Genomic DNA, 26,946 nt, shown 5'->3' with positions numbered 1-26,946 from the left:
AAGCCAGCTCAGTTTGCCTCAGCTGACAATTTAGGCCAGCAGAGATTTAAATGTAGTTTCACCTGACTTTTTATGAAAAGCATTAGAACAAGTTTCTCTTCATCTGTCATTTTAGCAGCTGTTTTCTGCCTTAGTTAATTTTAGAATTCATTAGGAAAAGGTAGGTCACATTTTCATTGACTCAAACTCGTACCATAGTGAGCCATCCCCAGGTGAATGTTCAGTTTTGCTCCCAAATCAGGCATTTTAGAAACCAGCCAAATTCAGCTGGTAAAGATAGAAAGAAAGATCATAGAAAAAAATGCAAACCTGAAACCAATCAATTTCAGAAAGCAAACTGGGCTTGGAAAGCCCCCAGTTGTGATATATTTAGTTCATTTCAGGGGATTATCTGTGGTCGCCAATTATGCAAATTGTTAAAAAATACTACCCTGAAATGTTGCATATAAAATACATCTTTTTTACAACACCCTTCCCTTGTCCATCCTTCCTGCCTTTTCCTGCCCTGCCCTGAACTGATCTTGTTGCCTACGTCTTGTGCACCCTATTCTGTAGATTAGATGCGTTTGGGTTTTTCTAAGAATTTTTTTGTTGCATGATATTTTTCATTTGATGTGGCAAGCCCGGTGCCTAGTGCCTGTTTGCCAACGCAAACTGCCAGTCAGCAAGTGAGAGCCAGCTCAAGGCTTCTCAGCAGCGCAGGCAGAAAGGGAATTTGCCATGGCTGTACTGGAGAAAGGATCCATCCTGCCTGGTGAAGTGATGAGGAAGGGGGGACTGGCCCAGCTGGAACAGGAGCAGGGAGAAAGGAAAACCCTTGAAAGCTGGGCTTGGTGCTCCTGCTGCAAAAAGTTGAGTCTGCTATGGGATGAGGCCGTTTCCAGCACTGCAAGCCTGAGTCCCAGCTGTTCGCTGCATGGTAGCACCCAGCCACATTTTCCAGGACCCCGCAAAGCAAAGCAGGCTGCAAAATCATGGCAGTAGGGCTGGAGCCAGCCAGAACTCCTGAGGAAATGGGGTGTGATAGACTGAACACTGGACTGGCAGGCAGGATGGCTAGTTTTTAATCTTGGCTTGGCCAGGTGGTAAAGCTCTGGCCAAGCTCTGGGGTGCCAGCAATGGGCAGGCAGGAATCTCATCAGATCAGTCAAGTCTGTGCTCGATTTGGTTCCTTGGCGGGAGGGAGGACTACGCTGTGTGCGTGTGCGTGTTTTGGGGGGTAGAAACAAAACGATTGATACCCCACTGACTTCCCCCACTTGTGGTGCACCTGGCTTGCTGTTAGCTTCCAGCACAGGCTGAGTGTACGCTACAAGGGCTTTGAACTAGAGGCAGACCTCGCAGGCGAGAAGCCTTTACCATGAGCTTGCTGGCTGCACTCGGTTCACCCTTGGTGTAACTGAAAGGAAACATCTTGTACCAACCCCACATCAGCCAGAATATGCCTACGCAGCCAGCGGGTGCTGAGCCGAGCCGCTCTGACGTCCAGCACAGCAGTTGTGTCTGTGCATGGCAGACCCTTGGCTCTGACACCCCAGGGACCATCCCAAAGCCCACCATCTTTGCTGCCAACCTGGCTTTACCACATTAACCCCACATATGCATTGCATATGTGTCCTCCCCCACCTAGGCGGTGAAGAAGTACGCTCATCCCTCCGGTTCAAACTGCAAAGCCAAAGAAGGAAAATTTTAAGGACTTACAAACCACAGTGATTAAGTACAGGCAAAGAGGAATGTCACACCCCTGTGTTAATAAATGGAAATAAGATACAATCCACATAGCAGCACAGCCATCGTTCAGAGAACCTGCAGCTTTGAAGACAAGTCTCCTTCTCTAAGTATTAGACTATGCTCCCAGAACACCCTTCCCTGAAGGCACAAATGTCACTATTTCTTGTGATTGTCACAGCCAGGTACCTCTGTATATCCCAGTAGATGTATCGAGATCAAATTCACCGAGATGCTCGTATCTGTAATAAAATAGGGGTGTATTTCTCCCAGCAGTCCTGGTAGTTGTACATTATCTACATATGCTTCTGCATTCATGTCATCAATAATTACTGACATTAACAACATGCTAATGAGATGCCCAGTGATGTGTATGTGTTCACAGAGTGTAAGCAGTATTCCCACTGTATTTAGGCAGATCTTTGGTGGAGTGATTCCAGCAGTTGCCTGATACGTTAACTGTTTCTTCCAACACTAACCTACTGCTTTGCATTTGCTCTGAGCCTTACAGCATAGGAGTTGCTGCTCCTGCCTGTCTACTCTGCCCTCTCCTAGCAGCACAGCAGTGAAGATGCCTTCTAAGACATAAGATGAAATCAGTAGTGATTTATATGGCTGGCTGAGTCAGAAAAAATGGTATTGTATCCTATTCAACTATTCCTACTAGAGAGCCAGCCTTCAGCCACCCTAACTAGACCTGCTGCCAAAAGCAAGTCCCCAGCTTACACTCCAGCCCTGCACGTGTGAGCAGAAATACCGTCATTCCCACTTGACTACAAGAGCCTGAGCAGAAGGGAATCGGATCTACTGCAGTGCAACACCAGAGTCAGCCTCCTACCAGGATATTGTCTGTAGCAATTAAAATATGAACTTCCTTCCCACTGCAAACTGACAAACAAAGAGGTTCCTGCAATCAGGCATGAGTGCTTCTGAGTTTATTTTTGTAGCTCTTCAGCATTATTTATAAGGTGAGCTGGCAGACCATGTCCCCAAAACAAGTGTTACCGCCTGGACAGTGAACAGCCTACTGCGGGTGTTAGGGGCTCAGCCAGACCGATTTCAGGGGTGGAAGACCTGAAATCCAGCTGGATATGCTCTACTCGGGGTGGCTGCTGACACAGGGATGAATCCACAATATCTATTCCACACTGAAGAACCCTCTGTTGCTACCACCAGTATTTTGAAACTGCACAAAATAAGCTGCTGGGGAAGGAGAAAAGATGAGGGGATGGCAGTGCTTAGCAGACCTGCAAAGGAATGCAGGAGCATCCCCACTTCCCAAAGAGGAAACTGGGGCACTGAAATGACTTGCTCATCACTCCCTGGCAGGTGAGTGCCAGGCCTAGACAGGGAGCCTGCGATTTCCAAGTCCCAGCATGGTGCTCTGTCTGCCCAAGCCAGGGCTCAGAGCTGGCCCCGTCACAAGCGAAGAGGTCGCATGCACAACATCAGCACCGCGTCCCACTCAGGCATGCTCTGGTGTGCTTGGTGTTGGTGACACAGCTCTCTTCCCCCAGGCACTGATCCGTATGGCACTCACTTGCACATACTTTCCACTGCTCTGCAACGCAGGGCTGTAAAGATGCTGAGCAGTCACTCCTCCCTAGGTGAGTTTCCATAGCCCAGCAAGCGAGGGGACCTTGCAACTGTTGTTGGCTCCTCTTCACCTCTTTGGTGGGGGAGACTCCCTGCTGCACGGCCACATTGCCAGTCCCTGTCCAGGCTCAGAGCAATGATAAGTGCAGAACTGCTGAACAGCCCCATCATCGGAGCCACTGATTATCTGCACAGCTTGGGTCAGGCAGTAAGGAGTGCAGAGCTTGCCAGGCCTACTAGGAACTGTCATTACCATAAAAACATCCCCTCCTTCCTAATGTATTTGAGCCAAAGCCCATTGCAAGCAGCTGAAGGATGCTGGCACAGCAGCTTTAGAAGCAGCTGGAGATGCTGGAACTAGAGATGCTGGTTTGGACCCGTAAGGTGTTACACAGCCAGATAAATGGCTGTCACGGGGGCACTGCAGGGATTATCGAGCAGTACCAGGGGATGTGACCTCTCCAGGAAGCCATGGTCCTTTGCCTGCTGAAAGCCTATGAGGGAATCAGGAGCATGTGACAGACGAACACATGAGGAACATGGGGACAAGGACACATGGGTCGTCACAGCCCGGCAGGTGCAGCGGTGTTCGCTTTGCTGTTCCTTGACCTGGAATGCCCCTGCCTTTGTTCTGCAAGCGTGACTTTGGAACAGAGATCTCTGGAGTCTCTCCTTTGGATTTGCCTTCTGTGTTTTGGACCAGGTTGGTCCCCTGGCCAAGCTGAACTTGCTAGTGTGACCCTAGGGAGAGGAAAAGGAGATACACACCTCTACCACCCAGCACACCAGGGCAAGCAGGGGAGAACTAAATGGGTGGAGAGCTGCAAAGAGCAAGCGGAGGAAGCATGCAGAGAACTGCGCAAAGCGAGGGAGATGAATCGCATTGCTCAGCTCATCCTGTGACAAATGTGTGAGGCTCAGCTGGCAAGGTGACAGGAGGAGAGGGCTGGTCAGATTCAGCCAAGGAACTTTTATTTCCCAGGCTGAGCTCTGAGCGGTGCACATGATGGAAAGTAGAGTGACTTGTTTCTCCTCCCACCTGAGCTCCAGGGGCTTCTTGCATTCAGAAAAGGCAAACATCAAATTGGCACGAGATTTTGACTTCTCAGCCCAGGCTGAGACAGAAACTGGGAAGATGCATGCATGCTTAGAAAGCCAGAAAGAGAAAGAAAAGGAGGACAAGGAGAGAAAAATAAAAGCTAGATCAAGGGCTGAATTTCCAAAGGCACTCAGCAGCCAGCAAGTCTTTTTGTTCTCAAGGCAGCGGTGGAAGAAGCAGGGTCTGGATTATTCTCTGCAAAAGCTGAGCTTTTTTAGAAACCTGCCCCCTCCCCTTCCATGCCTATGATGAAGATTTCACAGAGACAAGATCTGTTTGATTTAAAGGTATAATCCTGTGGTCATGCATGGATTTAATGCACAGTTCTGGGTGTCTGAACAGAAGCTGCAAGATACTCACTGCCCCCTTGAAGCAGCCATCTGGGAACGCATGCCAGGCCCAGTGTGCTCTCAAGTGACTTGGCCACCATCTTCTGGAGGACCTGGCCTCTCAGTTACGGGCTGCACTGTATGAGCACCACTATCTTGCCCTGTTTGGCAGCTGACAGACTTTGTAGCACAAAATGTGAGTGTAAAGACACAGGGACTGGCCGAGCCAGCCTTTCGATAATGGTGTGAAAACTCAAGAGAGAGCCAAACACACAGCACAGCAGCTAATTCCTGGGAAACGGTGACTGATGAGCTCAGCTCCTGTCTTGACCTCATTGAGGCTGGGAAGTACAGTCAGTTTCCAGCTGCCTCTGAGTTACCAAAAGACTCCAGGTCAGCTGGGATCTTGCCTTTTCCTTGCCAGAAAAGAACAAACTCTTAATAGCTACAGAGAAGGAAAGAACAGGAGGCCCTAAAGGGATGTAAACAAGTTGGAGGTGATGGGAGATGACAGTTAGACCTCACTGCTACTGAAATCTCTTGTATGCCCTGTAATTCAAGGGCCTTAGCCAAGGAAACTGGACTTACCCCCGGTCCTGTGAGCCCCTCGGGGGAAACAGCTACTGAAAGAGGACTCTACTCCCTGCCCGATGTTGGGAACAGCCTCTTGGGAGATGCTGGGGTTGCACCCTGAGGCATGAGAGAAGAGAAAGCAAGACCCTCCTTCAGTACTGGCTTGGGAAAGATGTTTCCTCCCCACTGGCTGTGCCCAGCATAGACACAAGCAACAAGGAGACCCTGGGAGTCTCCCCCAGCCCCTGCCACCACTGCCCCACTGAGCCCTGAGGTCCCCACATGAAATCCGTTGGCTCGCCTGGAGCTGCTGAAGGGCATCAATGCATCGCTCGCTATTTTGGACAGAGCCCCTTTCCTGTGGTCACGCTCCAGGGCAGAAGAGTTGTATGCACATTTGCAGTTACCACTTGGCTGCCTGGTTCAAGATGCAGCTGTTTGGTCACTCGGGGGAATCCGTCAGTCCCCTCCCATGCATGCAGGGTTTGCAGGAGCTCCCTCATAGCCAGGCAAGGATCAGGCGATGCATAAAGCACAGCTGAATACAGAAGGGCTTAATTTTTGAACAAAAGCTGTGACCAGCTTCAGTGGAGCCAGGAGCAGATTCTACTTGGGAAAAAAAAAACAACCTTTCTGCTGGCAACCATAGTGAAAGGAATGAGATCTGGGTCTTCTTAGCAAACTGCTGGGCCTGGGAGTGCTTGAAAGGTTTCCTAGAGACAACAGTGCACTGCATGGAAATGTTTTCCATTTGCAACAGCACTCCTACCTCGTTCTTCTCAGTGCACCGACCTAAGCATGACCTTTTGGGGTTTGACAGCTAACAACCAGTCCTGGCTCCTGCCACTTCCTTTTGAGCCTACAATGCCAACTTCTTGTGATTCCTAAGCAAGATTACAAGCCAGAAAGAACTTGAATATTCTCTGGATATCAAGACTATCTTGTGTTCTAAAATGCATGACAGGAGATGCTAAACCACATGCTTCAGAGTCAACAGCAATAACGGTTCTTGCAAATTATCCCTAGTCTACTTGTGCAGGGTTCTTCTGCCTTCCTCCGAGTCAGCTAATACTGGCCTTTCAGATAGAGAGGAGACTGTGAAATGAGCCTTAGGTTTCATCAGCACAGCAATTTCTATTTGCTAGTATCTTAACAAGTTTCCCAGAGAGAATGAGGAGCATTACTTCCTTCACCCAGATAATATGCTATACAATAAAAAATATGTAATAAATGTTCACAGTGAAAAGTACATATTGGAAGTGTCAGGGCTTGGGGATTAATCTCCTAGCTCTTTTCTGCCTTGCTCGGTAGCCTGGACAGGCCACTTAGCTGCTACATGCCTCAGTTTCCCTCCAAGCATGGAGGTACATAAGTCTCCACTGAATTCAGTGGAACTGCTGCCAGATACTCCAGAGTACCCATGTGCAAGTGGAACTCTGGCAAATGCGTTTATTCTGCACTTACCTGGCACTAAGCCTACTCCATTCATATTTAGGTGATTAATCATTAATGATGTTTGTTTATTAATGATGTTAAAGGCCTTCAAGATGGTAGAAAATTCCCAGGTGAAAGATGCTACATGATTATGTCTTTAACTCTATAAACACATAAGCAAATGATTTAATTCTCCTTGAAAGTGACATCGTGCAATGGAATGACTGGATCAGACCCTTGGAAAGGGACCTAGTAATTAACTTGATGTAAATTAATCAGCTTCAGTCAGGATTTAGAGACTTTAATAACTGAGCGCTAGCTTTTATAGCGACAACTCCCAGAATGTACTTTGAAGTGGCCTGCCTGCTTGAAGTGGTACAAGCTCCAGGACTCTGGAACCAACAACTATTATTTGCCTTACAAGGGGTATAAAAGCACCCCCCTCCCCGAGACCTGGGCCTTTTGGGCCCCAATACACACAAGGAGAGACCGAGGAGGTGCCAACCTCGCTAGATAAGGTGGACAAACGAGCTGCATGAGAAACCGACTGCATAGGGAGAGCAAGGACAATCTGGGATCTGGTTTCCTGGGTGAAACTACCAAAGTCCGGGCTGCTGCCAAAGGGGCTGTCCTGCTCTCCCCCTGCCCGATGCCAGTCCTCCTCCCTTCCTTGCACGGAGGCTGGGCTTTGTGCTGGCTACCCTGTTCTGACCGGGTTAAATTCTGCCAGATCAGGGACAAGACCTGGCTGGCTGCAAAGCTGCGTTACCAAATGGGCAAGTGCAGACAGGAAAGCCGTGCCCAAGAGGTTTAGGTTGGCTTTGTCTCAAAATCAGGTGGGCTTCTCCATTTGCTCCATCCAGATAAAAGCTTTACTCTTTTTACCACACAAAGGATATTGTGGTGGCAAAACCATTTAAGTATAACTATATTTAAATTAGTATATATGTAAAATAAACCATGTTAATGTAAAGTATGACCATATTTGTATAAGAGCATCTACTGCTCTAACTTTGCTGGCAAATAAACCTCCCACAGCTCAGGAACAATTTACATTGGTGAAGCACGGACTAGACCTACATCTTCTGAGCCCCAGTGGTTACCAGGGCAGGCAGCCATTCTGGGGAGCAGACAGATATGCTGCATAAGTGATAGCCGTAATGAAGGAAATGCTCATTACTACGTGAAACACAGAAACTGAGACTACAGCTATTAATTAAAAAGGGAAATCAGAGCTGGGTTGCTAGATCCTAAACAGAGAAGGGGGGGGAAAAAAAAAAACAATCTGGGGAAAAAATAATAATAATATTCTCAAGGCCCCACAAAGATAACTATCACAGGCTACACCCCAGCTGACCCCAGGTCACCCTGGTACATGGCTATTGAAAGTGCAACTCCTCAGCTGGCAGGGTGGGGCTGCCAGCATCTGTACCGGGGATCCATCCCTCCGCCCACCACAGCGGCAGCTGGAAACAGCTCGAGAGAAAGAGAAGCCTCAGCAAAACAAGAAACTTTAGAGGATGTTTTTCTCCAAAGAGGCTGGGAAAGTGTTTGATTTTTCTACCTGAAAATAAATATATACGTATGTTATATTCTGCCCAGTTAACCTCTCTCTTCTTGTTTACCTCAAGGTCATGCTGTACTGCCTGTCCTTTGTGGGGTGGAAGAAGCAGGATTTGGCTGTGATACCATAAAGGGGAATTTTTACTGAGGCTGCTGGACAAACACACCCTGTGGTCCTCTCTGTCTGTCCAGGCCCCACTGCTGCAGCCCAGGCTTACCGCAATGGGTCTCCCTATGCTGTGGCACGGACTGGAGCTGGGCAGGAAACATTTTTCCCATCCCACAAAAATCTTCCTGTTCTGCATCAGGATGAACCCAAGACCTTTCAGCGCTTCTAGTCTTGTTTTCTAAAGAAACAAGCCATATGCAATCCTGCTGTGTGCGTCTGTCCTCCCTTTCCCATAACTTCTTAATTCTTTGGCCAATTTCAACCAAGTCTGACTTGATCAGGTAAAGGTACCAATGGTGTTACATTCCCACAAGTCTCGTACAAATAGGCAGCTCAGGAGAAGAGACCCAAGTCATGCTTCCACTGAGAAATAGATTCAGTCCTTCACAGACACCAGATAACACACAGAAGAGCTTCAGTTTTGCTGGGAACCAGCCATGCCTGGCCTTGCTACTCACAGTAATAGTGTCTGGAAAGCTCTTACACACCATGGCATGACCTGGGACATGGGAGGACAAAGCCCAAGTCCAAGACTTGCTTCCTCCTGGCCACGATTCTCAGTCTGTGCCCAAAGGGGTGGCTACAGCCAGGGCAGCAGGGTCACCCTTTCTCTTGTCCTAATATACTTCCAAGCACATAAAGAAAAAATCATCATTTTCTTCCAGATGTTTGCACTGGGGAGTTTTGGCCAGCTCCAGTACAGAGCAGAGGGGTGGGCTGCTCACCACTGCCCGCAGCTGGCGGAGCAAGGCTGGGTTTTGCACAGAGCACGGCATTGGTCAGGGGCAGCTCTTCTCCAGCATCCACCTTGTTAGACCCTTCATCAGCAAGAGACTTGCAAAGGCTACAAACGCTCCCTTGACCCTTTGGCAAAGCCCCTCCTGCTCCCCAGACCAGGGCACTGCCCCACCACGTCACACATGTCCCTCCAGCCCGGCTTTTCACCACGCTTTGCAGAGGAGACTGCCCTTATTTATCTTCTTCTCGCTTCGCTGCCACCTTGCAGGTCTTTACCAGGTCTTTGCAGATGGTGTCTCAATGGCTCAATGCCTAATCATGCATCCCAGCTTTTGCATTATCTGGGCCCCGGAGGCCACCCTGCGACACGCATCCATGCCAGAAAGGTCAGAGATAAGCAAGAGGTCCTTTTGTGCACCTGTCTCCCTGCCTGGGTTTCTTAGAATCTAGCTGCCCTCAAAAAGAGAAAGAGGACAAACAACTGCACGGGTACAGTGACTGATAGTGCTTCAGTGAGCCCCAGCACTGTCTTTTAATGCCCGGGCAAGAGGGAGAGGTTGCCCTAAGGTATTGGCAGGCTCATATCCCTACACACAGAGAAGACTAAGGGCAGCAAGGCGGGGGAAAGAGCTGACTGCACTTTTAGACGTAGCTGTGCAATCAAAGTTGCAGGCAATCAGCTTGCATAGGAAGATATGTACAGACAGAAGAGAATCTGCTCATGGCCTGTAAGAGGTAGAGATGTGTTGCACTAGTGCATTTCAACTGCTGCAAACTGCAGGCTGGCAGGAAAGTCTAGGAACAAAAGGAGCATTTAAAGAGGGCAAGATTCATGCAGGTGCTGAGAGCTAGCACAAAGCCTCAGACTTACCTCCACACCCCAAGCTGAGGCTGGGGATGGGTAAAAGGGATGGGACACTGAGGTAGCACCTAGGCTAAGGCACAGAGAAAAATCCATTGCTGATTATCAGCTCTGAGCTGGGGAGGGTCAGTTATCAGGGAGACAGCACTGGAGGGGTCTGTGAACTAGTTGCTGAACTGAGTGAAAACAACCTCCTGCTTTTAATCAGTGATAAGTTAGAAGGTACTTTGATGACGGTGGATGGAGAAGTGAGATCATACATACTGAATCACATCTCCCCAGGCCTGTGTATTTTAAAATGTGCTTAACTTTATTTCCATCACAGCTGCTGTGAGTTTTGCTCCCAGCTTAGGCCAATAATGACAGCTTTGGAAAATCCCATCACTGCAGTTTAACAATGATGAATTAGTTAATACCTGCAAAGTGCTTTGATGAGGTAGATTTCTCAAGCAGGCAGTGCAAATACTGCTGCTGCTTCTGGATGAAGAAAACACATGGGATACATGTTTAGCTTAGCTTACAGCTGGAACAAAATATAGATGTCCCTGCCAGTCATACTGCCTGATCCCTTCCCCTCTCACTAAGAGCAGAGGTGAGCAGCGTGAATGTCTAAAAACAGCTGTATCAGTTTGTGTTCATCCCTGTAGGGCTGAGGTTCTACATGACCCTCAGCAAATGGACTCCATGTACCATGCCTCAGTTTCCCCTTCCGTAGTACTTTGAGGCTGATGGAAGGACACATTCACAGAACCCAGCATTTTTTAGAATTCTTGCATTTTGTGGCTTTTTTTTTTTTCCCTTTTTAATTCTTGATTGGGCATATAAATACCAGCTGCCCAAGGCTATAGTGAAGAAAGTCAAAGGCATATGTCTTTGATTTATGAGGCCTCCATTCAGTTCAGTTTGCCTCCCCCTGTAGTTCCCATGGGAAAAGTTGCTCTTCACTTCCTATCCAAAAATCTCTTGTATGGTATGGCTGGGAGCTGTTAGGCAACCACCTCCTTCTGCCCTTGCTACAGTTTTCTCAGAAAAGTGAGCTGGACATGCTGCTTCTCCCTTCTGCTGTGCTGAATCTGTTGAAGAAGCAAAGGTACCAGGTTAACAGGAAATGCAGGCACTATGGTTTTGCTTAGTAAGGTGGTGACCAGTTAAAAATCTTGGTTATCCAACCTAATGCACAATGCAGAGGAGGAAATCAGCATGTGTAAACACTGATGAAAAACATCCTACCTGCACAGAGCACCCCACCACTGTATACAACTGCTATACCACAACCTACAGAAACACTGAAATATCCAGTCCCCTTCTGCTCCCAGGAGAAAGGCTGGTGCCAAAGCCGAAGGCTGGACTAGGACCCAAGAGAGCTCATTCGAGCCCAAAAGCATGTGTGACAAGTCTCTGCCCTCAGTCTTTTTGCTTTAAAATGGACACAATATCTGTTGCTTTGGCCCCCTACACTCCCCCAGTAAATCCATTCTGCCTTATTGTCTGTATGCACAGTGCTTTGGAGAGCCATGCTGCTGGGGCCTGGGGCTATTACAGCAAGTGATTTTCAATAACCTCCAATACTAATATTTGCACTTTTTTGTCTCCACAGGGAAAAGCCTTTTTTTGTAGAGACTCCTCAGTCTCCTGCCAGGGCAGCTCCCTTCTCCTGCAGCCATGCTCTCCTCTGTATCACTATCCCCTGCTACTGGGTTGTTATGAAGTGATGCCAAGTGTCTGCATGAATTGTTTCAGGACAGAGATTATGATCTATCTGAAAGAGGGGAGACACATTCATCTAAGTGTCAGCTATTACTGTGAACACATCAACCAGAGACACCAGAAACACTATGTGCCCTGGAAACTCCTAATCAGCTCTGTATACCAATTTGATGTCCATGGAAGCTGTAGATCTTTCATTTTCAGGCATACACTACTTGAGATTACTGTTGATCCTAATTAACTAATAAACTGTAAGCCAGAAACTGTGCATTTGTACTTCTGAACCTGACAGGGCTCTCCTCCTAGATGGGTTTAGGAGTCTGGTCTTTGCCTTACAGCATCTCCTATCTTTTGCAGTTACATCCATCAAAATCCTGGATGATTCCTTCGCTGATGCGAGCAAGAGAGCGCTCAGCCCCCGTACACCCGAGAGCAGGAAGGTTAGCCTATGACTAATGATGGCAGGGCCGCAGGGTACCATTCCCATGTGCCAGCAGCTGAGACAGCAAGATACAAAAGGCTTAAAGACAGGGCTGGTGTTTGCCATCAGTTATACCCTTGAGACCCCATTGATTTCAACGGGCTCCCATGTGCAACATGAAGCAGCTCTCAGCCCATTCAGCCCCACAATATGCAAACTTATTTTTACCACCATTACCTGACAAATATGTTAAAAGTATGCATAAGTGTTTATTTACTTCCTGCACAATAAAAGTTAAGAAGGAGAAAATAGATGCTCAGCAACGATCTCTGCTCACCTGCAGAGATTGATGGTTGGATGCACAGCTGAAAACTACAATGGTGCCCTAAAGACAGACTAGTTTCCACTCCCCATCTCTTGTCACTTCTTGCACCTGCAGATTTGGCTCAGCCAAACCCCTGCAGGCACAGCGAGGTGCCTAAGGAAGATGTGTCTGGTTGCACACATGGATGATGCTTTGAGCTAAATCTGCAAACTACTGCTCTGGAGCAGAGATAGCATTAAGAGCAGCGATTATACTGGCAGTCCTCAGCCACCAATGAGGTCTGCTGAATTTAGGCCCACTTTGCGTCCTGTGTTTAACCCTTCAGCTTTGCAAGCTGACAGTTTCAAAGAGCTTTAACAGTTGCATCAGAGTTGAAAACCAACTGCAAGTGAGGCAGAAAACAAACGTGGCACAAGACCTTTGAAGAGAGACAGTAGCATGAACATTATACAACGTGTCTCAGCAGTAGTTTCCCTGCACACACCGTCACAGCTATAAGCACATAAGATTTTTCCAGTTCTGGTGCTGTCACCGCTGCTCTCATATTCCATTAGCTGTTCACATGTCAGCAGCACTGCAATGACGGGCAGAGCTGAGACTCTCCCCTCTGCTGAACTCCCTGCTCGCTCTGATGGTGTTCGTGATTTGGGGCACCACAAGCGATATTGGGATAGCATCCTTCCCTGCATTGATCGAGCCATGCGACACAGGGCAAGTGTCCTATGTATCTGTACCCTACCAGGCTAGGGCTAGAGAGGCGGCCTGAATAGTCACTGCAGGCTCTCTCCTGTGCGAGATAACAGAAAAATGCTGAGATAGTTTCTGGGTAAAGATGAGAAGTGTCATCTCCCCAGCTGAAGAATTTGGGGAAATCTCTGCAAAATCTGAGACGTTCTGGGGTATTTCCAATGGAGAGGCTGACCTGGGCTCTGATTGTCAATGCAATTAAATACATCAGACAAAAAAAAAAGGCCAGACCTCCCATCTTTATTTATTTATTTTCTGGCTCAGGCTAGAAATCTAAACATGGCTGGTTTGAAAGGTACTTTCCATAAGCATCGAGTCCATCTGTGCTTGCCTGGGCCCAGCTCCCCCATAAAACATGTGTGTCTAGAAACCCAAGCTGTCCTGAAGAACGCAAGTCCCCGAATACTTGAGTTTAGGACAGACTGATTTCAAGTGAAAAAACTCTTGCAAGAGAAAGCCCCAGCCGCATATGGAAAGGAACACCATGAGTTGTGCAAATGACTCCTGCGTTAGAGCAAGCAGATTTATGTAGATCTACATGAAGTGAGGGACCTGCTCCACTTTGCCTGCCTTGTGCCAGCAAAACATCTCCTGGATACAACACTGTTGTGGCTGCAAATAGAAGTGCAGGACGGAGCCATCCCCACAGGGATGTGTTGCTCCTCACCTCGCATGATGGTGATATAGGTGATGTTAGGCTACAACCCCACAACAGAGCTGATTTGGCCTTGCCTGATTTTGGAGTTCAGGCACCAGTGCAGGTCTCAGCACCTGGGCATTACAGGTAGAGGCACAAACAGTTATTTTGCTGCTTTGCACAAGGAGTTTGACACAGGCCACTAGCCATGGACAGCTGAACCCTGCACACAGGTGAGATGAGACCAGCGACGCTGCAGCAAGCAACCAGGAGCAGGCTGCACATACAGCATGGCTGGCCTGTGGTCTGATGCAAATAATAAATGGGACCCTTTATCTCACTGAACTCCAGGGCTGTTCCCTACCCTTAACCTCCCATTTGCCCAAGCTGTGGTTCCTGCATTGCCAGAACACTGGTTACCTCAAATAAATGCAAGGGCATGGGGCAGAAGGACACAAGGCAGCACTCCTGCAGCAGCTCTGACTTCTGCTCTCAAATAGGAAGTTGATAAAAACCTCACTTGGTCGCAGAAAGAAAATCAGATTTCAAAACCGCTGTCAAAAGGTCTCCAAAGTTTAGCAGGAGTCCTGGCATTAACCCTTTCCAGAAGGCAGGCCTCTTCTCAGCTGCACCTGGGGCCGAGGAGCAGCTGGGGCTGACACCAGATACCCTGGTCATGCCTTGCTCAACTCTTTGGGGGCTTTTTTTTTCCCTGAGCTGTTGCTTACATTCTCTTGTAACCTTGCTTTTATCTTGGGACCTATCACATGTCAAATCTGCTTTCATCAATAACCAGGTTGAGGGGTGGAGGGGAGGGAGGAAAGGGGGGGGTTAGGAAAAACTGCTGTCTCAGTTAACGTGCTCACCCACTGCAAGAAATGAGCGGGGGGGGGGGGGGGGAAGAAACCCAGTGCCAGGTTGGATGGCAAAACCCATCACGCTCTCAGCAAAACACTTGGCTCCTGGTGGGAAGATGCAGCTCCTTGGTGATTGCATGGGCTTTCCCAATTCTGGGTTCCAGCCCCAAAATCCTGATTGAGGGACTCCTCAAAGAAGAGCCAAGTTGCACCTCTTTTTTGGGCCCTGTGTATTTTCCACACAGCTGGGACATCTCTGCTTTCCAGCCTAACTGAGAATCACTTCTGCAGCTGGGAACAGATACACAGTGACCTATATATCTATACCCTACCAGCCTAGGGCTAGAGAGGTGCAGTTCAGCAGGGGAACCCACTGATCCATGCTCAAGAAGCCGCTTAACACACAGGACATCCCAGAGAACTGACACCTCGTGTTTGCTCAGAGGATCAACACTGCTATGGCTCTTTGTAGACTGTACAAGAAAGATTTGGCCTGGGGGCTTCAGTTTGGGAAGTCACAATTTTAGCATCCTTCCCACTAGGTATGGAAAATGCCACTAGAAGAGGGCAGTTTTCAACTTTTTTTGCTTACTCCTTTGCTGCCCTGGACTAGAAAGATGGTGCTTACCCTGACATTGGAGGCTAGAGCAAAAAGGACTGCAGCAGCCAGGACACGAGGACCACCAGCTCCGCAGGCTGTTGCTCTGCGCACACGAGCCGCTCCTGCTGCTTAAGCAGGCAATCTTTAATACACAGTTAGGGAGCAACCTGCTCTCAGAGGGAAGAGATTTCCTGTCTTCTGGGAGGCAGATGAGGCATTGGATTAATCTCACCTCTCAACACACGCATCATGCTGCTGCAAAAGCCCCTTCAAAAGCCTCCTGCTGTGCAATGAATCCACACGAACCCTCCCTGCCAACCCTGGCCCTTATGCAATGTCCCTATCATGCTTCCACTCCACCCAGATGCAGGTTGCAGAAAACCTTTGCAAAAGGTCCCAACCATCTGACTTTCCGCCCAGGCAGGATCTAGGCAACTCACTTCCCCCCGTGCCCTCGCTACCGGCTGTGGATTTCCTGGCCCTCCCACATGCGCAGCCTGACCCAGAACAGGGCATGCTGGCTGGGGGTAAGCAGGTGCTTGGTGCTTCTCACCTCTTTTCCCTCCTTTCTCTCTGCGTCCTATATCAGTCTGTGATTAAATCAAGCCTGTTTAACCGCCACAGCCAGATGTGGGGACCCCCTTCATTTGTTACAGAAAAAAAAAAGAAAAAAGAAAGAAAAGAAAGTTACATGTGGTGACAGTTGTCTGCACGTGAAATGCGGCCTGTAGCCCTCTGTATACCCTGAAGCCACAGGATCTTTGCTTGGGCTGTGGGAACTCAATTTATCAGACCTTCAGAGACCCAGTCTTAAATATTTACCCCAAAATAGGCCCTGATGATGGCAAGGCTGAGGAAATGCATGCTCTACCAGACTTCACATGCCCTCCCATACAACCCTCCCTCTGAAGTCAGTGCAGATCTCAGTCCTCCTTGCCCAAGGAGCCTTCTCCAGCACAGACCCGCTCTTCCCCATCTCCTTGGACCAATATAAGTCTTGCTGCCCTCAGTCTCAGAGATCCCCTTCCCTCCAAACTAGATAGAACAAGTTTTCTATGGCTGTGAAACTACCTCTGCCCCTGGAGCTGCTTCCCTTGCTCCCAGCCCAAGCAACTTCTCTGCCACACAAACGTGTCACCCTGAGCTCCAGCAAATACCCTCTCCATTACGCTTCAGTAGGTGTCTATTGCCACCATCCCTGGGAAGATCAGTTCTTGGGGTGACACCAGCATCCTCTTGGCTTGATGGAGGTCCTCACAGACAAACCCAAGTGACACACAGCCATGCTCTGAGGAAAACTTTGTCCAGAGTCAACAGTTTCTAGCCACAAACATTTTCTTCACTCTGTTTTTTTGCCTCTTCAAAATTGCACTTCCTAGGACAGAGAATACTCTGGGATTTCCCAGCCCACCATTGCTAGGTGGGACCCTCAAGGGGACCAAGGCTACAAGTCCCTAGGGAGTTGCACAACAGAGGGTCAGCGAGCAGAGCCAAACCAGAAACTCTGCCAGGGCAAGTTAACAGAGGTTACGGAGAGAACTTCAGACTCGGAGAGGAAGAGACAGAGACATGAGGGAGGAAGGGAGGGAGGAGGAAGGAAGGGAGATGATATCCATCCCCAGAGCAGGGAGGTGAACAGACAGAATAAGCAGCGAAGCCTATCGTTGCCTCCCAGCTGCTGCGGATCCCCAGAGACAGGCTGGGGGTCACAGCCCACTGAGGATAGGGCTGTCATCTATGTGAAGCTTTATCAGCGGCTGCTTCTTCTTTCTTTCTGTCTTGCTCCAAACTCTCAATTTCCAAAAAGGGTGGGAGGTGTCACAGAATCAGCAACACATCCTGAACAGCTGCTGCCACCCTCTATCTCTGCCTCACCCCTTGTGTCTCACTGCTGCTTCTGAAGGCCCCAGAGAAACAAACTGCTCTGCCTGGCTAATAGGGAGGGCCTGAGGAGGGACATTACACCGCAAGTCCAGAGGACTGTGGATGTCTGGTGCAATTCAGTTTTGGGTTCCCATTAGGTCTGACCAATTCAACACTTCCATAGACTAACAGCCTTTGGGTCAGGCTCCTGTGGAAAGAGCCATTTGGAGAAAACAGAAGTTTTCCCAGCGCAGGCTTATTCCATGACATGATCTGGAGCCTCTCATTCCTCTCAAGGAGGGGAGAACAGATGGGAGAGGGTAGAGAATTTTTTCAACACCCAAGGCTTCTCGTGCAGCAACTAGTGTGAAGATGATGGCCTGGCTGCACCTCCTGCCTGGGCAATGGGATTCTTCCATGGCCACAGGTAGAAGAAGGAGGTGTGTATAGATACGGCTGGCCAGGTATCTCCACCCATTTGTGCGAAGATACTTAAGCATCTAATTCCAGTTTGAATATGCCTCTGTGCTAGCAGAGGAAGCACATTTTGAAGGGTGTATGATTTTTAGAGACACTAAGCAACACAGCTCCTTCTGAAATCAAGGCCATAAAAGAGCCAGCTTCTTTGGGGAAAAAAAGTCCTTGAAAGAAAAGTAATGCTATTCAAGTGATTTAACAAACCTCCCTCTCCTCACTCTCCCAACAGCCTATTTTCAGGAGTTCTTCCCAAGAAGCCTCCCTTTTCCCTGAAGATCCTTTTTTGAGCACAGATGAATAAACTTCAGGCTTTGTTCTTAGGAAGAATCTTTTTATCAGCTTTTTGCCCCGATATTGACAATTTTCATTTCATCTGAAAATGGGGATGGGGAGGGGGATTTGATCAAACAAGAATCAGTCCAAACCCAAGCTCTAAACTCAGCTTGAACCTGTTGAGAAGATCCAATAAGTTCACAGAAGTTCCTACATTTCATCCATTGCTACTGCTTCTGTGTTTCCAGGATCCCACTGGGAAGAAAAAAGTGACTTTCATCAGACTGAGCTCAAATTTACAGATGTAGGCACCTGCTCAAAATGCTTTGCTAAGAAACACCAGTACTCTTGAAATGACAGATTTAATGGGCAAGTAAAGGTGACAACAGTCCCTCTCAACCCCATTATTGTCACCCACTCTTGTACCAGTAAGTAGCTGCCTAACTTTGCAACTCTTCCAGTCAAATCACTGATGGTTCTTAAGCTATTTCCCCCCGCCCCATTTCCAAGATGAGGAAAAAAACAAGCACAGAAAGGGAAGCGTCTTGCTATACACAAAGACCAACAGCAGAGCCAGAACCAGGCCCTCTAAGGCTGGTGTTCTAGTCATTGCATCCCAGCAGCAGACAAAAAAGTCTGCACCACGTCACCCATCACTGTGGGAAGCATCTCCAAAAAGGTAGTAAAACCCCTCAGTCCAGCTTGGGAGAATTTTAGCAAGCTATGTCCATGCATGAGACCCAGCTGAGGCATGCAGGCTCTACAGAATCCATCCGAACAGCTTCCCCATCCTTTGGAAATAGGAAGAGCTCAAAAAAAGGACCTCAAGCCCAGCTAGGATAGGCAACATCACCCAACCACAGCTCAGAAAAGTTTTCCAAACTTTTGGGTTCTTCTCCTCTGAAGCAGAGCCAGTTCAGCCCACTCACAGAACAGCCCATGATCTGCTGCAGGAATTACTCATGCTGGCCCTGGATGCTCCCTGCCAGGGGGAACATGGGCAACTTCACCCTGCTCTGATAGCAGAGCTACCCACAGCCCATCCTGGAGAGCAGAGGTATCCCACCACCCCAGCCCAATCCCTGGGCCTATGCATGGAGGAGCAGGATTCCTTCCCCCACCCCTACCCTGAAAAGACAACACCCACCGTGTGGTTTCCTGAAACGATAGTGATATTTGTCAAAGACAGCAGTAAGAAACCCCAATGCGGTAAGTGGCCTCTTCTGAGCCGAGAGCTGCCGGTGCTTGTGCTCCGGGGTAAGGCTGTCACCCTGTGGGGCCAGCACCAACACCTTACTCTTTGCAAAATATCAAAGGCACATGTGATGCAGCTCTGGCTCAGAACAGAGATGGCTTCATCTGGCAAGCTGTTAGCCACAGAGGGAAGTGTGCAAAAAACATGCAGGAGACAGACATTGTCCTGGCCTAGCTTTAATGCTGACATCTGCTTTTCAAGAGAGATGGTGCCCACCTTGCTGTGCAGTACTTCCTCTGACAACCTGAAGGCCTGATCCTCTGAAGATGACATTTAGAAGTCAGGCAGATACTTGAGGTGGGGAATGGGCTCACGGTCCAAGGCAAAATATGCCAAATGTGGATGCAGGGGTCAGCAAACAGGGATAATTCTGGTTTTGCTGCAATTATGCATTGCATTTGCCACTTCTTGGACAAGGATGAATGAGAAGGAGGATTCAAGATTTGAGAAAGTTTCAGGTCAGACATATGGCTCTGACTGTGATCAACCCATGCTAGGGACAAGGCAGAGGCAACGCGTCTCTTGTCCCAGAGTCCTTCTAGCTGGTTTTAAGGGTCCCCAGTAGCCAGACCATCATCATCCCTTGACAAGGCAGGAGAGAGGCTGGGCCAGACAAGTACTGGTTCTCTGCTGAACATGCCATTGGCTCTCCCTGACACTGGGTGTATTTTGATTTACAGCATCCATGATACCAAGGGACTGCATCAGGGGCTGTTACATCCAGCATCTGGTGTGCCCAAAGCAGCTTCAAACAGTTTGCTCAAAGTAAGGATGGGAAGTCAGAATGACAGCTTGCAGATAAGATTGGGCAGAGACCTTGTTAGCCTCTCCAGTGCAGGAGGGAAGATGAGGACCATTTGCATTGCCTGTAAGAACCTGCACCGGAAAGCATCCCCTAAACCTCAGTGTTCCTCTGCCTGTTCTCTCAGCAAACCCTAGCATCTGCTGTTCCTCAGAAAATAAAGTTCACATCTAACCAGTTGCACAAAAGCAGACTTAACCCATCTCCTCATCACCTTTGGACCCTAAAGCTTCAGGAAAACAGAGGTAACAGAATGGAGAAGAACATCCACTGAGTCACTGATGAGGCAGGACAAGCTGACCAGAGATCTGCAATAGTTCTCGGCAGCAGAGACTCTGGACAGCCTGGAGGTGTGGGTCTACATGCTTGGTGGATTAGACATGGCACTGACTCAGAAACATAGCTATGAGGTGGTGGAATGGGAAGGAACAGTTTGTACATCAGCTGAATATAGTGTTGAAATAAAAAACCCAGCAAATATCAATCGCCCCAGGCCCACTTTAAGCAGTAAAGATGCTATGACATTCCAGTTTGGCCAAACAGAGTTCCAGGGATCTCCTTCATGTTGCAGGCTCGTCCTTAAGGAGCAAAGCTTGTAAAAGGAGACTCTGGGTGGGGGGAGCCTGCCTGAATGGCAGGGGAGGAGAGCCAGGGACCCTTTGGGGTCCAATTCCAGCATGGACACTGCCATATAATATAACCTCAGAAGGGATACTAGCTCTGACTGCCTGCTTAGGAGCTGGCTATAAACACCTCATTTCTGTGTCTAGCTCAGCAGCCTGCAGTTGAACTACAGCATTATCTTCTGGAAAGACAGTTAGTCTTGATTTTGGAGCCTTGACATGTTTGGGAGTGTACTGCACCCTTGAGGAGCCCAATTACATTCCCCTGTGAAGAGATGCATCTTATTTCCTGTTTTAACTGTGCTGACCTGCACTTCCAGCACCTGGATCTTGTTATGACTCTTAGATCAAAGAGCCCTCTACCACCAGACACCTTCTCCCCTTGTGGTTATTTATAGGTTTGACTAAACAGCTTCAAGCTTTACTCTGAAAAACTCCACGGCTGGAACACCTAACTCGCATGTTGAGATGCATTTTGCATTTGGAAACTCTTCTCCACCCTCTGTGCGTGTTACTTCTTTTTGAAAGGTGAATGTAAATTCCAGATGTGACCCCTCAGCACTATCCATAGAGCTCATCCGCATGCCCACGTCTCACTACAAGCCCAGGCAGGGCAGTCCTTTCTGCCAAGGCATCAGCCTCCTCTACCAAATAAAACCAGCAAGAAATCTGCAAGGGTTTACTTCAAGAGGCTTTAATTAACACATATGTATATTACCAACAATAACATCACTGCTGTTTTAGAGAGGAGGATAACAACACTAACAAACAAATAATATTTCTCAAAATAGTAAAAATAAAAAACAATAGCAGCAACATGGCTATAAGCTCTCTGCATTTGAGTTTTCATTCCTGCAAGGCATAAGCCAATGTCATTAGAAAAAACCCCAAACATTCAGACATGCAGTTTATTCCCTCCTTGCCCAGCAGCAGCTTCCTCTGCATATCAAGGGTTTGTCACTGTTAAACTGCATGACAAAACCCCTCAGATCTGGTCAAAGAATTTGGGGGGTTCATAGGAGCTTCTCAGCAACAGATGGGTACAGGGAAGATTTTTGGTGACATCCTGACAGCTAAGGGGTGTAAGAGTCTAAGTTAATTCACTGTTGGCTCTTTTGGTTTCTGAATTAAGTTGCTCAGAAATAGAACACATCGGTCACAACATGCCCTCTGCTGGCAACGGTGCTGGGGTGCCTTGGGGCAGACCCAGGGGACAGCAGCACATGCAGGTGGCACCTGCCTCCTTTCAGGGCCGGGTGCTGCTGGGAAACCAACCTGCAGCAGCTCCATCCTTTGCTCTGGGCCCGTCCAAGGCACATCTCTGGCAAGCCAGAAGCACAGCGAAATTTAAGAGCACAAAGGGACATTAGCTCACTTGGCCTGGCTTCCTGTCTAACACATGCTGCAGAATTTCACCCCTACATTGAGCTCGGCAATTTCCATCTGACTAACCACCTCTCTCAAAGTTATGATTTGAAAAGATCAAGGTCATACAGCCAGCCTTCTGCAGCTCTTCTGCTATGCTGAGCACCTCCCAGGCTCAAAAAATTACAAAGCCTTGGGCTTTCCCTACCCAAAGAGTCCAGAGTTGTCAGTTCCCATTATTCTTCTCAAATATTAATTTCAACAAGCTTTACAGCTTCCCCTCTGGGATTGTACATATCAGAGTAACTATTCAGCTGTATCTCAACAAGGTTAATATTCTTCTTGTCTAGGGTCACACAGCTATTTAGTGTCAGACCTGGGAATCCTAACTCCTACCTCTTGTTTTAAATAATCTGCATGCCATTCAGAGTAAAAACACATGAACTTTTTTCCCTTCTCAGTTTGACAGCAATGTGAAAGTGGTTTTTGTTGTTGCTAAAAATGGGAAACAAGAGGAAGTGTTCCAATCTTTGGGAAAACACAACATGCCCAGGAAGGCACACAGACTATCGCCATCCTGCATTTTTTCATTTTGCTGCCAGATGACCGATTTCACAGCACTCCAGAGGAAACTGGCACGTTAAATTGGCAAATTCTTCCAGTGGCAGTGTCATTTCCCACTTCACATGGGCTCCGAAATAAAGATGCCGCCCTCCGCCTACGGACACAAACTGCCAGCACGGTTCTGCTTCCAAATTCCATCTCTTTCAAATTGGATCCCTGGCAACATCTTTTAGCATGGCACTGAAGTGCTCCTTTTTTGCTAGTCCCCTCTTGTCTCAGCTGGCTACTCTCCTCTAGTGGCTGCTAGCAGCTACTTCAGAGCAGCCGGTACTTCAGAGACATGCAAGAAACTCTTAAATCACTGACTAACTGGACCTTTTTGGAAGTTTTTTATTCCCATCCCGCCAGTCAGAGGGGAGCTATGCATAAGGGAAGAATTATGTACCCACACCATAAAGAAGGATGTTGTACCCGTGGTTTTAGCACTGTCTGCAAATCTGTGGACTAGTGGATTTCTGCCAGCCTCTGGATACTCTGCTCGTGATGAGTCCAACATGGACTGCACTGCTCTGGAAAGAGCTTTCCAAGGGTACTGCGCCACCAACAAGGATATTTTTATGTCAGATGCTGCTTTTTATCAGCTCCGAGAGCATCTCACAAGGAATGCCAGTACTTACAGATGGGAAAATGAAATGCAGAGGAGCAGAGATTTGCCTATGGTTACTCAGCAGGCTGGCTGCAGAGCCAGGACTAGAGCCCAGAATAACACAATGCATTGCCCCACTAACCACAGCACCCAGCCTCCCCTAGCATCCCTCACTGCAGGACTTCCCCTACCACCCCCTTCCCAAACCAAAGCCCCTGGAGTGCTAAGAGCTAGAGCCTTAAACAGTTTTATTTTCTGAAATTTGTCTATGAAGTTTTGGGAAGGAGGAAAAAAAAGAATATTCCCAAGAGTAAAAGTCAGGCAGCACAGGGCTGTGAAGTACTCTTATTTACACAATAGTTCCCACACATGAATAAATCAGGTAATGCAGAGCATACAAGGAAAGAATCAGCAAAAGACATCAAATGTAGAGGGGCACGCACAAGCCAGGCCAAACAGCTCACCCAGAGCAGGAAATAAATGCTTATGCTGGGATTTCAGCAGCCTCATTTGCAGCAACCCTTCTCTGTAGAGGGAGCTTGCAGCAGGAGACAGTGCGTGCCAGGGGCGCACTGAAGAGTTGCGGCTGCTCGTCTGGACGAGCACACACCCCAGGGAGGGAGGCAGCACGCACACAAGCGTGGTGGACCCTGCCTGGGTGCAGATGCTTGTGTGACACTGCATGATGGAAGGCACTGCACTGGCCTTGCCTCTGTCCTGGCAGGGAGACTCTTCAGCTGCAAGAAAGAGCTTGCACCTGGGGGAAACTCCTTGAAGCCTGCCTGAGCTGGGAGAGCTGGTGCACAGCCCAGCTACCAGTGTCCCTTTGCTCTTGGCCACTGTGGGAATGCATGACAAGCAGGCACAGGAAGGTTTACATTTAGTAGCCTCGTTTGACTTCATGGCTGAGCCTGCTTCCAGCAGGAGACTGGACTAGAGACCTCCTGAAGTCTCTTCCAGCCTGAATTGTCCTGTGAGGCATCTGATCCCTGATGGGAATACAGGCTAGGTGTCATGGTTTAACCCCAGCCAGCAACAAAGCACCACACAGCTGCGGTTAGGCAAGGCTCCCTCAGCAATGCTTGGGAGGGAGCTGGGCATTTCAGAAAGACTTGAAATAACTAGCTGGGAATTGCTGACAGATGTGGGGGTCTGAAATCTTGCCTCTACAGGGCTCCTTCTTTTCTACAAAAACTGAAGGAAGAAAGACTCTGCCCATGTTCTCATTAACTACTTGGCCTCTCCACTTTCCAACTCCCAGAAAGATGCCCCAGGCCTGCTCAGGAAGACACTGGATGCCCTCCATCCATATGGACAGAAACAAGCATTGCACAGAAAAAAATTTGAGTCAGCTGGGGCAGAGAGAAGCTGAGTGGCTCTACAGATGAGCAGTTAATTCTCCAGAGCAGGAGAAGGGTGCTGGGTCTCAGTCTGTATTCTTCAGGACTGTGTCTGTGTTTTACACAAAGCAGTTAAGTGCATAAACACTCCTGAAGGCAGGGACTGAAAGCCAGGTTTGTTTTGTTCTAGGGAAGCACTGTAAATAACAGGCTGAAAAGTGACATTACAAAGTACTGGACACAAGAGACCAAGAAAAGACTGTCCTCATGCAATAAAACAACCAGGAGTTATGGATCAATTATCATTGCTGTATTTATATTGTACCCCTCAATTTCAGTAAGATAACTCAGCTAAATAATCCCCTCCTCCTCCTCACTGCACAGAAAAGGGAGTGCAAGAAGAGACTTAGTAGCAGAGAGAAAAGCAGACTGAAGTCGTGACTGGCATGCCTCTCAAACACATGCACGCTACTCCCTCGCTCTGCACTGGGACCCTACCCGATCTCTCTTCTGCCTGAAACGTTTCAGGATCTACCACCACTCCACTAATCACCATTTATTTTTATATTATGAGGAGGAAATATATTATATTATGAGGAGGAAATGCTGCCTTACTTAGTACTCTGATGCACACAATGTTCATCAGCACCTGTCCATACTTGCTTCCCCATTTACTCATCCCCTAGATTTGCTACAAGAGTAACTTGTAAATTGGTTGAATTAACTTGATGGCAAGCTGAGACTGAGGGGCACAATGCTTCCTGTGGTACCATGCCTAGTACAACTAGTCTGAAACTCCCCCAGCACTCCTACAGACATTTCTGGCTCAACTCAAGCCTGTCTTTGCAGCACCGGCACTACACCGATGTTTTCAGTCCAGACCTGCCAGCATTCACTCCCCTTCCCATCCAAAAAATTGGGGTCTGACTTCTCAAGAGTTACCCAGCAAATTGCAAACTACAACATTAAGCACTCACATTTCCCCTCTTTTTGCTTCATCTGCAATGTCAGCTTACTCACTAACGTACAGACCTCCAGAAGTTCCTCAGCGGGAAGCTACAAGGCTTCAGCATCTCTCTTTTTTTCTTAAGATGCTAGGGGGCTGAGAGCCTGCCCAACCTCCACTACAAAGCCCTGGCAGAGACAGACATCCCTGCTGAGGGATGGCAGAGTGGCTGCCTCATGGTTTGGCAGAACACTGACACCCTGGGAATTCACACAAACTGCAGCAAAATCCCCAGTCGGTGCCGACCCCCTCACACACAGCCATTTCAAGGTACTTTTAATATCTTTGGCTCAATTATACTCCACCAGCCCTCTGCCAACAGTTTTGCTTGTCCCAGAGCACATAGGGCATAAGATTGCCCTCTATCACATTTTCAGTCTCTGAAACTATGTTGCCTCCTACCTTTGATGATCAAGAAATTTGCTTCTGCAGGCGTGTTTGCTTTGAACAATCCAGCCTCCACCTTCCTCTGCCTCCTCGCTTTTCCTATCTGTTAACAGATTTTGCTGCTATTGTTGTTGAAAAGCCAGCAGTATGTGGAAGCTGTGTTGCCATCCAAACCAAATGCAATCAGGACCTTTAATTTCCAGCGTGGCAGCTGTTGTTTACATCACTTTTTTTTCCCTCTCACATGCAGCAATTGGTTCTTACAATGTTCTTGCTCTCCCACACATGTACTTAAACAGGAAGCAAGGGGTGGGAGTTGTAGTGTGGGGGTTTCCTGTTCTGTCTTTCTGAAACACTTAACTGACACCAAAAGCTTTGATCAAAAGATCTAAGCACACAAGCTAGTACACCAAGGTTCAGTTAAGAGTACATATTGCTTACAACGGGAAAACCGTAAGCGCTCCCATGGTTACAGGGTTCCTGGCAAACCACTAGTACTTTTCAAGCCTTTTTAGTAAAAAATCTCCTAATGGGAACGCGGGCTATTCTAAAGCAAGTGCAATGCCGTTACAGAAGGTTTTGCTTTCCCGGTTACCCTGTAGAGGCAGGGTGAGGGCTCTCTCCCCCCGAGGTGCCCAGGCAAGAAGGGGAAAACCACAAGCTTCAACGCACCTCAGGAGATGAAAGAGGCGCTCTCCTGAACCTGGGAACAAGGCGGACTGAACCTTAGACCCTTGTCCCGCTGGCTCACAGCACCCGGCGGGACCACGGGCTGCAGCCGGCGCTCGGAGCCCACGAACGAGACCAGCACCCGCCTCCCGCGGGCCCAGCCGGCAGCGGCTGCGGGCAGGCAGGCGTGCGGGGGAGCGCCCAGGGGACCCCCACCCTGCCGTGGGCACACCGCTGAAAGTGGTGCGAGCACCGGGCCAGCGAGCACCGGGGCCGGGCAGGGCAGGCAG

The 26,946-nt window shown here is 48.5% G+C and overlaps 1 protein-coding gene and 1 long non-coding RNA gene across 2 annotated transcripts in view; both read right to left on the bottom strand.

The window, feature by feature from the left end:
* CCND3 (cyclin D3) overlaps positions 1-26,946 on the bottom strand; it is a 48,283-nt gene that overhangs the window by 21,070 nt on the left and 267 nt on the right. The gene's annotated exons all lie outside the window — the stretch shown is intronic.
* LOC140643288 (uncharacterized) lies at positions 1,788-26,943 on the bottom strand. The gene is made up of 3 exons (XR_012039552.1): positions 26,660-26,943; positions 5,341-5,442; positions 1,788-1,970 (listed from the first exon to the last, which is right to left on the bottom strand). It is a non-coding gene; the product is annotated as an uncharacterized lncRNA (long non-coding RNA).

This window comes from Ciconia boyciana, chromosome 23 (genome assembly GCF_034638445.1).
Source record: "Ciconia boyciana chromosome 23, ASM3463844v1, whole genome shotgun sequence".
Taxonomy (NCBI): Eukaryota; Metazoa; Chordata; class Aves; order Ciconiiformes; family Ciconiidae; genus Ciconia; species Ciconia boyciana.
Note: the sequence above shows the minus strand (reverse complement) of the source record. Positions and strands in the feature narration are given on the sequence as shown.